Source organism: Athene noctua, chromosome 3 (assembly GCF_965140245.1).
Source record: "Athene noctua chromosome 3, bAthNoc1.hap1.1, whole genome shotgun sequence".
Lineage (NCBI taxonomy): Eukaryota > Metazoa > Chordata > Aves > Strigiformes > Strigidae > Athene > Athene noctua.
In genome coordinates, this window is record NC_134039.1 from 2,950,081 (window position 1) to 2,966,506 (window position 16,426).

The window sequence follows — 16,426 nt, forward strand, 5'->3', positions numbered from 1 at the left end:
GTGCCTATTCTGTGTATTTGGCCTGATGTTTCGTCCCAGTGAAATTGCATGACTGTAGATTTCAAATACGACTTAGGAATTGCTGTTTGCATCACAGGAACAAACCTTGAAATCTTGCTAAGGCAAACCTCACCTGTGCCTTGGTTCAGATACAGTGAGGCACACAGAGTGTTTCTCTCTAGGGCAGCATCCCAGAGGGGCCACAGCGTCAAATTATGGGATAAGGTTGTAGAAGGGCAGCATGGCACTCTTCAACCAATGCTAAAGGGAGATTGCTTCCTTGCCAAAATATGAAAAAAAAATTCTAACCCTTTAATTACCAAACAGAAAACTCTACCAGGCCTTTCCACCACTGCAGCTGTCCCTTCATTTGATGTCAGCTTCATCCCTATTATGTGTAGCTAGATTGTGAGTCTAGAGTTGCAGGTTCTTTTTGATTCCTTCTTCAGGTCACCCTCTGCTGAAGTACTTTTCACTGTAAGAAGCTGAGGCACCTTGGTAAGAATCATCAAAGGTATACAGCAGAAATAGTCATTAAAAAAAGAAGTGGGAGAAGGGAGAGTGGGGGAAGAATTAGCGATAAATAAAATAGCACAGTGGTTCTCTTCTCCAACTGAGTCAGACATTTGGAGCTCTAAGGTCTAGTGACACCCCACCTCATCTCCATCCATCCATGCCCCTGCCTCATTGCTAGACAGTGGGAGAGAATTTACTCATTTCTCATTTGAGCTGTGTGGACATTACTCACTTTCCGTTGCCTTGACCACAACATGGATGAGTTTACCTCTTTTTGAATTTATCAATATATCGCTGGTGATACAGCTTAATCATGTGAATCTTCTTTAGCAGTTCATCTTCTTGCTTTCAAAGGTATTACTCATAATTTCTCAGATAAACCACTAAATGCATTTCTGTCATCAGAAGAAACACATATCTCTGTGGGATTGCCACCAGACCAGTAAATCATCACTGCATTTAAGCATACAAAAATCTTATAATTTCGCTAATCGCAAATACAAAAATCTTATAATTTTGCTAATTGAAAATACAAAAATATTGTAATTTTTCTAATTGCAAATAACCCTATCAAAAAATGTGGGAAAACAGCTTGCTTTTTTTTTTTTATTTTTTTTATTTTTTTTTCCCCCCTTTCTGATTTCTAAACTACATTTCCCAGAAATCTCAGGTCTAGAGTCAAAGTGCACATCCGTCTCTTGCTAGAACAGCTGCAGCTGTCTGGTGCAGTCTCCTGTTAGGGAAACATCCTGAAAGGCAAACAGTAAGTGCAGAAAACCATATAATAGCATCTTTTTTTCCTCTCATACCAAGAAAATATTCAACAGGTTTCATCAACCAGTAGAAACTTTATAACAGCAGCCACATGTTTGGGTCATATTCTGTATCTTGTAATTGAGCTTTTAAACGTTCATTTTTTTTCCTAAGAATAACTCATTAAAGGACTTGATAACCATCTCTGCATAAAAATACAGGACTTCATAGGCTTTATTCATATCGAAATGACTAATTTGTTTTATTGTATACTGCTTACTATTTTCAGATAAATCTGTATGAATGCATGCTCTCCTGTTTGGAATAAAAGTACCATCTCTCAGTTTTGTGTATGCTCTTTTTAAAAATGACTCTGATGATCCATATTTATATACACTTGACAGAACATCATTCCCAGATTTCAAAAGCTAATCGCATGCCTTCCAATGCTTGATGTTTTTAACTAACAGATGAGATGAGAACCTCTGGATTTTTTTTTTTTTCCATATGTGTGAGAGGCCAAGAAAAACTCGGAAAATGTGATTTTTTTTTTTTCCCCCTCCTCCCAGAAACTGTGGCCTTCTAAGAAAAGAAAACACATCTAGAATTGCTACTTTTAGAATTATCCTGGGTTTTTTTAAGTAAATCTAATAATGGGAGTGGGAGAGGGGGAGAGAGAGTCCAGGCATCAGTTTTGAGAGCAGAGGATTGATGATCCTACTGTTGCCAACCTAAACAGGAGGACATGGGTTTGTTTAGCTTCCTGTCTCTTCCACCCAGCCATCATCAAGGACCATCTACTGCTCTTTCCTAGGAGGGCCTGCATTTTATTTAAAGCTACAGCAATGACAGTAATGAGATATATTCATTCATTAGCCTGCTCCTTAAGAATTTGATCTACTTCTAGTGTCTTAAATCTAAAAGAAAAAGAAGCCCCATTAAAGATATTTTCAGGCAAAGATGATGCCTAGTGAGTAGTTTTATAAAGCTGTGTTCAACTAAGCTTGCCCTTCGTTCACCCTTCATCCGTTTTCCAAAACATTTATCCCTTTTACACTGATATTTTAAACTTTGCCTCCATGTATCAGGTTTTGACTAACCTCGTTATGTTGTTGCACTGCAGTTCTATGATATAATTGCATTGGATATATTAATTTAGTTATACAAAAATGGCCAGGCTTTGGAAATAATCTGGAAAGGTTTGCCGCTCTTCCCTTCGCCGTTTTCAACGATTCATCAAATAATGTTGTTTGTGTCATGTCCTCCCCCAGGTCACTGAATTATAATGGTCACTTATCTACAAATCTTTCCTACATTTTCTTTCTATTACAATAAGCCTCTCTTTCATCAGGACTATCAGCAAAAGCTGCAGGATATTTTATCTGGCTGCAATTCAGCTTCATGTGGGGGTGCTCACATGCACCCTGCGGTATTTTGTGCAGTTATAAGCAATTTATGAGATGTTTAAAAGTGCATACTTTTCAGATTTAACTCTTTGCTCGAATCCAGCGTCTGATTAATTTCAGTACAAGATTTCTGTAGAGACCGGGGTCTAAATCCTAAGCGGCGTTGACTGCCTCTACTCTTTCATCACCTTCATTGGAGCTGAGGGGTTTCAGCATTTTTTTTGGATGCAGCCTTAACATACTTTATATGCATTATAAAAGATGTTAAAGAAATTATTTCCAAATCAAGCACAGGCTTACTAAGAAAGGGCCCAAAAAAGGCAGTATCTTCCCCATTATGCCTTTCTGGCACACCACCTGCATTGGGGGTTGGACTTGATGACCTCTAATGATCCCTTTCAAGCCAAACCATTCTATGATTCAATGATTATCTGAAATCATCATGTGGCCACCACACGTTGGAGAAAGTATAAACAGTTCCGGTAAGATGGGCAGGTTTCATATCAGGGGATAAATGAAATTCTTTCAGTTCTCTTTGGGTGCAGACAATGACTTTTTTCTGCACACTCCTATAAGGGTTAGCAAATTGGAGACTAACTTTGTGGTTGTTACGTGATACTGTTATATAAACACAAATGCTGCTTGTGCTAGTAGGAAATGGTGGGACAGTATTATCTGTCCATGGAGATTTTTTTATATAAAAAAGAGTAGCTGTAAAGTAGCTACGTTCACTCACAGGGTCCTAAACAGAGAAAATACATACTTCTCACCAGGAAATATTTTGCAATGGTGTCAGTATGTATGACAGTGCATGTAATCAATGGGTTTTTAATGATTGTCTATTGTCTGCTCTAGCTAGAGAACATATGCAATCAAGAATCAAGGAATCCTGACTTGTAGATTATCTCTCGTTTCCTCCATTAACCTATTAGACATCCTCTTCGTCCCTCCCAAGCTGGCACCACAACACAGAATTGCTGATTACTGAGCTTAAATGGTTAGTCCCCAACATCCTTCCAGAGTAGAGCCCCGAAATCTGGTACCACTCTGTGGGATGTTCCTCACCACATTGTGCCTGCAGGGTCTCTGGATGCAGGGGACTTTTGTGCTGAGTAAATTATTCCCTCTAAAGTGATAGAAAGCTTTATTCACAGAATCATTATGGGCTTGTTTGTGTGCATGCCAGAGCTAATACGGTCTTTTGCCTTTTGCTCTTTGATTGGTATAACAGGGATCTTTCAAACTACAGTTGATTGTGAAGCTATTCTCTACTGAGTCTCCATGAATCGTAAACTGGGAACGTATTTATTGCTTTTACCAAACACATGTCTCCTTATTATATTTTTTTGCTCCCTTTTTTCTTCTTTTAGAAAGTCATAATTTGGTTTGATTCTAAAGGCAATGTCCCACATTATCCACAGACAATGTCTCTCACAATCAGTGTGAGGTAAGGAGGAAAACCCCTCTTTTGGATGACACCTGTAGGTGTCCTTTTACTTTTGGCAATTTTTTAAAAAAAAAAAAGACATACAGTTTCTCATGAGACCTCGCCAGTGTGTCCAGCTCTGGGGCCCCCAGTATAAGAAGGACCTGCTCGAGTGGATCCAGAGGAGGCCACAAAGATGATCAGGGGGCTGGGGAGTTCAGGTTGTTCAACCTGGAGGAGAGAAGGCTCTGGAGAGACCTTAGAGCAGCCCCTCAGGGCTGAGAGGGGCTGCAGGAAAGGGAGGAGGGACTCTTGATCGGGTGTGTAGGGATAGGACGAGGGGTCATGGGTTTAAACTGACAGAGGGCAGATTTAGATGAGACCTAAGGCAGAAATTCTCCCTGTGAGGGGGGTGAGGCCCTGGCACAGGCTGCCCAGAGAAGCTGTGGCTGCCCCCTCCCTGGCAGGGTTCAAGGCCGGGTTGGACGGGGCTTTGGGCAACCTGGGCTGGTGGAAGGTGGCCCTGCCCGGGGCAGGGGGTGGCACTGGATGATATTTAAGGTCCCTTCCAACCCAAACCTTGCTATGATTCTATGATTCTAATTTTCTACAAGTGTCTTTTCAACTTCCCTGTTGTTTATGGGTACTTTTTCTTTGTAATGTGGAAACCAAATCTTAATTGTCTGTCATTCCTTAGAACTGCATTGTGTCAGCCCTTCTAAAGATTGCCTTTTTAATAAATCTTAATTTTTGGTATCATAATACAAAGCAACCTGTATGTAGCATAAGCACATTCTTTGGAAGAATTTGATACAGGACAATAAGTATTCAAAGGGCATTATGAGTGGCTATTATACCTACTTACACTTTGACAAAAAAAGACTGTAAGAGAACAGAAAATGTAAGGTAGTAATTTCCTTAGAAAGTGGGAAAGGACAGTGATATAAGAGAAAAATTGTGTGCAGAAGAGAGCCAGCAGATAGTGAAAAGAGATGTGTTAATTGGAACAGGAGTGAAGGAAAGAAAGATTTTGGAACCAAATGAAACAGAAGCACTTTGGTAAAATGAACCACTTTATTAAAAATATACAGGAAATATACCATTTCTTTGGTATTTCTAAGAATTTGTTTGTAACAACAACTATATTTTGAAAATAAACATGAAAGCTGGGTTTAAGAGTGTAATCCTACTGCAAGTGTAGTATTTCTGGAATCCACAAGACCCTGTTTCTGCCAGTAATTTCCATTGGCTATAGCTCCCTTTTTTGAAATTAGAATCTGTTACCTCTCCTTCAGAGTGCCGTGGCTTTTCTGATGGTCGTCCTTGCAGATGCCAGCAGACTAAGTTTGTTCGAGTTGTTTTGAGTGTACTACATTGTCTGTCAAGGCGTCCTGCTGATAATGTAGTAAAATAATACAACCCTTACCCATAGAAATCAAACAGTTGTCAAGTAGGTGCCTTCTGCCTTTTAACTCTGTCACAGGTTACCTCAGCTAGTCACTGTTCATGTAGTTTGTCCTGACGTTAAGGAAATTTGAGTCCACTGAATCACTGGCCTACGGAATGATTTTGTGTGAGTCATGTCCAACACCGTGCCTCCTGCCTCAGCAAGGAGATGGGGACTCATGCTAGTTCCTCCTCTACGTGCTTTGCTGTCCACTCATTAGCAGCACTATGAAAAACAACGGCGGTATTATTAGCGAGGCAAAACCTACATGTATGGCAGTAGATTTGGCTGATACAAAAGAAGCAAAAACAAAGCTGAAGGATATAAATATATCACTGTCTTTGGATGTTGGAGCCAGTTTTGCTGAATGGGAAATGCCAAAACGGTGAGCTAGGCCTTTGCATTCGTGGTCCGCAAAAAGCAACAGGGATGTTTTGATGTTACTACTGACAAGATTGTTAACACTTTCTTACATAAAGGGTAGGGTATTGGCCACTCCTGTACGATTTGTAATGAAGGCACTTCCTCAGAAGTCATCTGTAGACACTAGTGACCCCGTCAGTTGTTGTTCCTTAGAGGGAACAATGCTGTTGGTATTCTCACCTAAGAGGCCTTCCTTTCGTTATCTGTTCAATTACTGATACGGATGAAACAGGGGAAAATTACCATTTCCTCCCAAGGACAGAAACAAGTAAGGAGACCAGGCTTAGCTTGATGAAGGCACTGTATGTGTCTTGTGAGATACACCGATACTACCTGAATCACTCTTGGCTTGTTCAGGGAGTTTTGTGGAAGTACAAGGCTTCTGCTTTCGACGGCCATTTCTACTCCCTTCATAAACACTGGATACTATATTAATGATTTACCCATCTTACCCAAGAGCACTGGAGTTTCTGTAGACACAACCTTATTACTTCTTGGTATGCAAACAGTCTGTATGAAAAAATACTTTCCTTTTCCAGTTACAGAAAATGAAAGAGTAGATTGAGTCGGACTCAATTTAACCAAGATCAGGGCAATACTGGTATGTAGAGATACCTAAGAGAAAACAATTCAGGAATACTCTTGATGCAGAAACAATTTTCATAGTTCTGCCAAAAGACCCAGTGTGTTTGTTGCACTAAGCAAAAAACCCCTATTTTAAAAAAACATATATACTACACAAGTTTCCTTGGACCTTAAGATGTACAGAGAATCCCTCCTTTTACTGAGGGTTCAACTCCAAATCACTGCTTTAAGAGTAAACCATTATTATCCATGAGAATGGATACACAGCGTCAAAACAAACTCGGGTTTATGCACCATTCTGGATTTTGGTGGCATTTTTTCCTTGTTTTCCTCATTCGAGCATGATTCATTGAATAAAAGCTTCACAGAGGGAGAGAATTCTCAGGGCACAAGACAAATCTCCTGCCAAGTAAACCTCAAGTACTCATCTAAAGGGGCTCACTTGTATTTCTTTTGATAGGTCTACAACTTTCCATTTCTCTTCCTCCAGTTGTTATTGTTTTACCACTCTCTGTGTTCTGCATCTGGGTTTACAAGAGGCTACTGACCACACAAACCAAGTTGAATATCCTTTATTTGGATTCCTACGAAACCACAAGACCATATATACTATTATATTTTTGCTAATTTTTTCTGTCTCTCCTTTTTTCTTTGATGTAATTCTCAATCTCATAAGAACAAGCTCAACTCTTTCTGTGGCGCTGCACTAATACAACTCTGAAACTCAGATTTACCCCTTAGAAATTAGAAACCCAGTTTCTTCTGTTGATACCGATAATACTTTTTCCATAGACTTCCTCATTCTCCCACTATTGTTTTATGTTACAGCAGAATATTATTCTAATTCAAACATTTTTCAACCAACCTAATACAGCCCAAAAGTGGATTAGCCAGCAGGCGCTGGTAGACTGCACATCCATCAGTTGACAGCTACAAAATCACTGGATAATTAAATCCAGAGGGAGATCCAGAAAGGGAAGGGAAGAAACAATTCATTTGTCTCCTACTTCTCCATCTGTTGCTATTCACTTCATACAATTGAAGATCAGCTCCTTGGCCTTTCTTCTCCCAGCCACCCAAAGCTGGAAGTGACTTCCACCCCTGGGGCAGGAGAAACAATGCTCTGAGAAACTGAATTGGACATAAGGGAGAAGAGGAGATGTCTGGTCCCCCCATCCCCTTTTTGTCCCTAGGCAGGAAGTTTCTTCAGAAGTCACACCAATACTACAGTATCTACAAAGGGATTTGCCCCGCGATGGCTGGGTTGATGTAACTGCAGCACAGCATGCAACCCTACAGCTTGCAAGCCCTGAGCGTGGGCATTCTGTAAACCATCTGTAAACTGGCCTAAACGCAGGACAATATATGATACCTTACTGTTACACTGAAGTGAATAGAATGCCAGAATTCCATTACTAAGCGCTGACGGTTTTCTCCTTTGTGTGCATTTTTATGATGGGCTTCTTTTACTTCTTCACCTTTCATCATGTTTTGAGAAAATAAGGCGGTGAGTCAGATTTTATGAGCTTAATTTCTCTCTTTCTCTCTCCTCTCCTTTCCTATCTCATGTAAATATCACCAGAAGACTCAAGCGTGCAGGTTCTCTAGTCATGATTTCTTTTAAACACGTTCCTTTTCTAAGCAGTTTTTCTTAGACTGCAGAAGTTATCTTCAGAACAAAGACTGAGCTTGAGCTTGTATGTTCTTTTCATAACAGGATATCTTCCTTCAAACTGGCTGAAAAACACTGTGCTAATACTAATACTGGTTAGGATGAGCATTACTATTTCTGCTCTTTGAGAAGGCCATTTACCCTTTGTAAGCAATAAATTTATATTTACTATAAACATTTTCTATGTCATTTTCTATAGAATTAATTGCATGATAGAGTTCATCTAACCGCATGTGGCTGGTTATAAACTGTGCAGACTTTTTCCCTGCTGTACTGGTGTCCCCCACGCTGTCTTTTCCCAACATTGTCACAACTGCCGCACTGTAAATGTTGCTTAATCACCACTCTTGTCAGTGAGTTAAAAAAATAAAACTTCAATGAATGTAAGAGGTACATTTCTCCTTTTGGATACCTGCCAGCAGATTCGTTGCTGGGGGAAAGGTGGTTAGGGTTTGGATTTTCCTTGTCCTGCTTCAAGAAGTGGCTGTTGAGGGAGGCTGGAGGAAGCTACAGAAACTAACAGTTTTGTTAGTCTCTCCGTGTTCATGAGACAGATGCTGTAGCACATTTTTGTCAGTCTGAAATGAAAGAGCTTTCTTAATGGCGTGGACCCCTCCCTGCTGCCCAGAGGGTGCCTCGAACAATTGGAGTAGAACGGGAATTCTGGGGAGGGAGGAAGATGAAAGAGTCACGAGGACTCCAAAGGACTCGGGCTGCCCGTTCCACAGACTCTAACTCTCGTCCTAACATTTTAAAATAATCCACTGGCATTTAAAATAAACCTAATTTTCTTCTTCCTAGACCATGAACGAAGTAACATTACTCCTTAACTCTTCAGATCCAGCTCTTCTGACAGAGGCATACAACAACTCCCTTTCTCCAACTCCAAAAAGGCATTGTGTAGGGTACAGCTTTACTTCTTTAACTGATTGAAGTGACTTATGATCCAGCAACATCCAGAACAGGCCAACCCACAAAACGACTTTCTAACTCACCGCGTCTTAAAGCCAGAAGCACCGAAGTGATGGCCAGCTTGTGAGCGACCCTTGAAACAGGCGCCAGCCACTTCCCGGCCAACGCACACAAGATGGTGCCATGGCTGGCCTGGGGTGGGATGGCGGCAGCCTGGCAGGGCTCCACCACTCCCTGCCCTCAGCCTGGCTAGTTTCAAGGACTTAAGCTCAGTTCTGCATTAAAATCTATTAGTTGGTAGGGTCAGGAGAAGGTCTTTCATAACAAATTATAGTTACAGAATCACAGAATCATTCAGGTTGGAAAAGCCCCTCGGGATCATCGAGTCCAACCCTCAGCCCGACTCTACAAAGTTCTCCCCTACCCCACATCCCCCCACAGCTCATCCCAACGGCCCTGAAACCCCCCCAGGGACGGGGACTGCCCCCTCCCTGGGCAGCCTGTTCCACTCTCGGACCACTCTTGCTGGGAAACATTTTTCCCTCCTGCCCAGCCTGACCCTCCCCTGTGGCAGTTTCCAGCCGTTCCCTCTTGTCCTGTCCCTGATCCCCTGGGAGCAGAGCCCAGCCCCAGCCTCTCTGCAATGTCCTGTCAGGAGCTGCAGAGAGGGATGAGGGCTCCCCTCAGCCTCCTCCTCCTCACACTGAACACTCCCAGCTCCTTCCCTGGCTCCTCACAGGATTGATTCTCCAGCCCTTCCCCAGCCTCGTTGCCCTCCTCTGCCCTCGCTCCAGCCCCTCCAGATCTCTCTGGGATTGAGGTGCCCAAACCTGGACACAACCTCCAGGTGTGGCCTCACCAGTGCAGAGCACAGGGGGACTGTCACCTCCCTGCTCCTGCTGGCCACACTAGTTCAAGCCAGGATGCCGTTGACTTTCTTGGCCACCTGGGCCAGTTCTACTAATGGCACAATGACACTTGTGTATCTGGGAGCTATACGGGTATAACCATCAGCTTTAAATAAGGGATTGCTCACTGAAGTATCTAAGTGTGACTACAGCCTCAAAAAAATTTTTTTTGAGATGCAAACGGCGCTCACAGTTGGTGTTATTTTGTGGTACTTCTGACAGCATCATTTATTAAATGACACAGTGCAGCATTTATGTGCAGAAGTAGAGCTGCTCCGTGTTATGGTCTGCTACCGCTAGATTAGTGTGCTTTGGCACCCAAACCCAGATACTCAACAGCATTTCGGTGTCTGAGCGCTAGCAAACGGGGGAACAGGTAAATAAAGCACGGGGACGCTGTGTAATGAGTGCAGCACCTTCCTGGAGGAGACAGGCACTGGGTGGCCCCCTCACAGAGAGAAGGCAGCTCTGCTTCACAAAATGCTGGAATTAAGGGTCTTCCTCCGGCCTCTCGCTCTGAGCTCCCTCTTCTCGGTCTGAAACAGCCTCTGACCACCCCACTCCTTCACGGCACACGCTGCGGTACATCTTTTTGTACGTGTCACTGCAAAAGGAAGGGGATGACGAGTGCTCCATCCTGACGGAGGGCATCCTTTCCTCTGGCAGGACAACAAGTTGTGGCAGCCGCTGTAGACAGCGTTCCTTGGTTTACACAAGGCACGAATTCATCCGTACCCTTTTATACTTCCATGAAATCCCAAACCATTATCGTACTGTAAAATATGTGTTTCAGTGCATGAACACAGCAACACTGTACACAGTATCCACTAATCTTTGCTTTTTGAAAGTAAATTTAGACTAAAACTTTGATTACCTGCATAATTAATCCCTGTTCACAGGAACTTGCATACCTGAATAATTAAAGAATTAGGGCCTAAAAGTGAAAAACGAGCAAAGCCTGCATTTTTGTACTTGAAAAGCTTCATCGGCAATCATGATAGTTCACAGCACATAAATAATTCAAACTGAGCTTCCTCGCCTTTTTTTTTTTTTTTTTTGTGTCTTGCAGAAATCCTCTTAGTGCTTCCTAATTAAATGAAAATATTTTATAACCCATCATTTTGTGACATCACAAGAATATTTTAAAGTCCGGATTAGACAAGCTGGATTTACATTTTCAGTATTTGCGATCTGATATCCGGAGCCGTTTAAGGGAGCTATAAACCCGCCACAAAGCGGTGATCAGATGGGCACGTGCTTTCAAAATGAAACGAAAACAGGAAAAAAAAAATAAAATCTACGTTGTGCTCGTCGACTGAGTTTGATTCAACTTTTGATTTCACTCGGCAGGTCAGCGCTTTCGCCTTAAAACGCTCGGGCCGTAAAATGAATTTGGCAAAATCCTGGCAAAAAAATGTACAAACAGCAGGTGGGGCAGGGAGGGAGGAATATGCATTGGCAGGGCGGCAGAACAGCTTGGAAAGATGCAGTTTTTTCCCTCACAGGATTCTTAGATTTTCCATTCCCGGCGGGGCCGGGCCCTCCGGGCTGTGCTCTTCCCGCCATCGCGGGAGGCGGCGGCGCGGGCTCGCCCCGCGCGCCAGCAGGGGGCGCCCTCCGCCCGCCGCGCGGGCCCCTCAGCCGGGGCGCGGGGAACGTTCTGGAAGGGGCGGGCAGGGCCCGTTCCCCGCCGCCAGCGGCCGCGGCGGGTGGGGTGTCCCCGCCCGACCGGGCGCCCCCGTCCCCCGCAGGCTCTGACCTGTGGGAGGGCACCCGCCCGCGTCCGTCCCTCACTCCGTGGAGCTGCGGTTTCCGCCGTTCGGCGGCCAGGGGCGGAGGCTGCCCGCCCGCCCCTCACCGTGGCAGGAAGCTCGGGGCGCTCCGGTGCCCGCCCGCCCCCCGCTCCGCCTTCCGAGGCGGAAAAGACCCTTCGCGCCGCTCCTCCCGCCCGGGTCAGCGCTCCGGGCTGCGGGGCGCCGGCTCTGCCCGGCCCTGATGGCAGCCGGCCCGGATCCCGCCTTCCTCCATTTTCTCTCTCCGCCCTTTGCTGGGCTTTCCTCTGCGGTGCGGGCAGATGTCCGCGCCTCTCCCCCGGCGGCCGCCCCTAGCCCGCCCTTCGCCGCCGAGGGGAGGGAGCGTGCGGGCTGTCACGGCCCGGGGGTGCCGCGGGAGGGCGGCGGGGCCCGCCGGGTGCCGGCCAGCGAGCCCCGGGGCTGGGCTCCGCCACCGGCGGCACGCAGACATCTTTATTTTCGGGAGGTGTCTGTGTGTGTGTGTGTCCCCAAACTCCGCCGGGCTGGGTGACAGCTTTGCTTTCTTGAAAGGCCCTGCCTGGAAGTGCTGACTCGAAGGGGTTGCGATTCTCCTCCTTTATTTATTAATTTTAAAAAAAACAAAAAAAAAAAACAAAAAAACCCCACAAACTCTTCAGCTCGCTGAAACTGCAGCGCTCCCGCGGAACGGGCGCGGGGATCTGCCTTTCCGTCTGTGTGTGTGTATGGGAGCCCCACGGCCGTGCCCCCCCCCGGAGGACGGTGGTACCCCGCTTTTCTCCCCCGCCTCCCGTCCCCAGGCCTCTGCGGTGACCCCTCAGGCGGGACCGGCCGCCCCCGGGGCAGGGCTGGGCAGCCGGAATCTCTCCCCTCGCCCCCCGCCAGCAGTTCCTCGGCTTTTTCGCAGTCCCCAAATTAATGCTTTTATTACTGTTTGAGATAACCGTACCCTCCGCTGTCCTTTTTAATGCGCGGGGCCTTCGTGGTGACTTTAAAATGGCGAGGTGCGTGCTGACCGTCCCTGCTTCTGGTCTCCTTTCGTTTTGCTCTGCCTTATTTAAAAAAAAAAAACAACAAACAAAACAAAAAACAAACAAACAAACAAAAAAAACCCCAAAACCCACACCGAAATGCGAACATCCAGCGCACCCCGGTCTGCCCTTTGCCTCCCAAGTAATTACACACGTAATATTCACCCCCCGCGAAGTGTATGTTAAAGACAAGGTTGCTGAAACCACATTAATTCTTTAAAAAATAATCACGCCGATTATTAAAAAATACATGCATTGCTCCCATGTCACAAATTTTTTTAATGAGAGTTTATCTCTGCGCCTCCTGAACTCTGCATTTCTTACGGTTTGTGAAGAGGAAGGTCAGACCTGGGATTTAAAACTTTCCCCGTTTTGCATTTTAATTCTGGCAGGCAACCCGCGTCATTAGTCATCGGCAGAGGTAATAACTGGGGAATGTACCACGATCAAATAATCCGGAGGTATTATGTAGAGAATGGTACGGTCATATTTTATCACTGTGGTTTATCACACTGCTTAGATTCACCGGGGGATCGTTCTGTTTAATCCATTTTACTAAGCACTGTATAAACCAGACATAAAGACAATACCCGGCTAGAAAAGCTGCTTCTGTCACTGACTTTGCATTACCTCGGGTCTCATTTCTTCCCGATATATTTAAAGATGCAGGTTTTGGTTAGTTGGTTGGTTTTTTTTAAATGTAAAATAAATGTCAATCAGAATATCTCAGTTATGGGCATACCGTTTATTTAACACTGCCCTGTTTTAGGAGGTTGGACAAGGCCTAGCGCAGAGATACAGGATTGCTGCCTTGTGCGGGAGAGAGACATTGCAGGAAAAAAGGAAAAAAAAAAAATAAAAAAGGTTCATTCCCTTCGTGGTGGAGGAAAATCCGAGCAACAGTTCAGTGCGGTGTTCCTGACCGCCCGTCCTAAGCTTTTATTTTGGGTTTTTTTTGGTGGTGATGTTTTGGTTCGGTTTTGTTGTTTTTTTTTTTTTTGGTTTGGTTTGTGGGTTTTTTGTAACCTTTACTGATAACACTGTTTTGAGTTGAGGTCTGGGGTAATTCTTTTAACTGCTTCTCTTGCTAAATTAACCATGGGGGAAGGAAGGGCCCGCTCCTGCAGCCCTGCCTCGCCCCGCCCGCCGCCAGTCCCGGCTGCTGCCCGTGGCCGTGCCGCGGTTTCCCCGCTTCCCGCCCGGGTTTAATCTGTTCCCCTCCATCTGAAGCCCTCGAGCGAGGCTCAGAGCCGGCTTTCAGACACATCATGGTTAAGTTTGAGAGGACTGAAGGGTTTGGGGGTGTTTTTGGTTTTTTTTTTATGCCCCCGCCTCGGAGCGAAAAAGCTGATCGCTTGCAAAGGCCAGACCCGCCGACAAGAAACCGCGAGGGTCGGGGGGGGGGCATCGCTCGGTTCTGTCCCCCGAGTTTTGCTGCAGAGGGCGGGGTGATTAGTTGGTGGCCCGTGTTCCGTAAATGCCCCCTCCGCGGGTGGGTGCCGGTGCCGCGGGGATTTACGGCCGCGTGTAACTAACACCGCCGGTACTCCTCGGAGGAGGGCGGCAGGAACGGGCTGGCCGTGATTCCAGAGGGAGGGAGCCCTCACTCCAAAGTGCGGCTGTCAACTGTGCTAACATCCCCTAAAATAATTTTTTTCGTTGATGAGAGTTTTCTTTTTCTTTTTTTTTTTTTTTTTTTTTTTCTTCTTTCCTTTGGCTTCAACTTTCGCGCAGTGTTTCCGCAGGGCTCTCATCTGTTTATGTCATCTTCGGAGAGTGGTGCAGTGAATCGGACACCGAAATAAAGTCGTAGAGCTTCGCGTTTGTTAATTTAAGTGCTTAAAGTCAGACGATTTAAATCCATCGTTAGGCCTTTACTGAAAGGTGGCCTGTTTTCTGCTAAGGCTTCAGTACCCAGCACCTTCCAGGGAGATCAACAGTGTCCAGCAAGTGGGAAAATAACTTTCATTTGTGTTGAAAATGGAATTAGGAGTCTAAGTGTACTGGTCCTGCAGTGTGTGGGACTAACACTTTTTCTAGTTGAGAGCCCTTTCGCTTTCTTCTAACAGTGAGCATCGGGAGGGACTGGAAATTGCAGTGAAATTTCAAATAAATAATAAATACAATTAAATAACACGGGCCGTTTGAACACTTAACGGGTCGTTAATAAAATCATTTATTGGAAAGGCGAATGAAAGCAGGATATTGCGGGGTGCTTGATAATTCAGTTGAAGCCCCTTTCACCCCGCCGTGGGAAGAACATTTGCAAACCCCCCCCCCCCGGCTTGTTCGCTGCGAAACTCGCCAGCACGCCGGCTGGCAGCCGGCTAACACGGCTGTCAGTCCGTCTTGCTGTCCGTAGGTCCTGCGCCGGGCTCCCTCCAAACCCAGGGGACAACCGCTGCCACGCGTGTCCCCTCCCCTCTACCCACGTCGCTGCCGGGAGAGGGACGCCGGGGAGACTTGGGGCGGATTTGTGCCTCTCGGGCTGCCCCCGGGTGCTTTAGGGATCCCACGAATTCGGTGGCCACCGCCCCTCGCCAGGCAGGAGGAGGGAGAAAAAAAAAAAGCAAATTGGCTCCTGCACAGGGGACACCCGCAGTAATTTAATTCTCGTGGGGCCTCATTCTCTTCCCACCTAAGTCCACAAAAGTTTTGTCTTTCACTTCAGTAAAGAAGTATAGTCAGGCCCTTCTCAGCGCCTCTCTATATTTTTTTTTTCTTCTGGAAATTCTTAGTAATGGTAATAAACATAGATACAAAGCGGTCAATTGAAAAACAAACAAACAAACAAACAAACAAAAACACAAAAACCCCCAACAAACTCAACCAACCAAAAAAAAACCAACAACCAACGCCACAACAGTAAATGCCAGAATTAAAAAAAAAACAAAAAACAAACAACACACCAAACTAAACCCAACCTATAAGCAAAAATACTGAAATCTTGTTTTCTGAAGTCTCCGCTGTGAAAAGAATTAATTTTTTAAAAAATCTATTATTTCTGATTAAGGAAAATGAATAGCTATCGTAGCCTTGTTACCTAAAGTGCTTGCTTCTTAAACCGTTAAGGTCATATTTTAAAATGTTCCCTACAGCTGTAATAGCGTGTTACCAAGAGATCTTTAACATTACGGTTTCAGCCAATATTTTAACTACCAAAATAACGATTAGGTGATCAAGATTTTTAGAAAGGTATTGTGCGGTGCCTTCTAAGCACAGGGACACTCTTTTCGTGTTTTGTCCCCCTGCCCTATTTTTTTTTTTTTTTTTAATTTTTTTGCCTCCGACTGTCAATTCTTCAGCATCAACAGGCTTCCCTGGAAGGTACTGAGAGTTTTCGGGAATGGTCTGTTACTTTCCAGTCATTTCCAGATAAACTCCGATGTGGTCTCATAATTAGTCCCTATATTTATATGTTTATGATTTAAAACTAATTGCGGCAAAGCAGCCCTGGATAGTTGAACGTTTATAATCTATAATGTTGATTAACATCCCGACAGGGAGCTGTCGTCTGTATTCACACCCCCCCCGTCCCATTTTACTACTGCTTCCAAATAATGCCGCATCCTTCC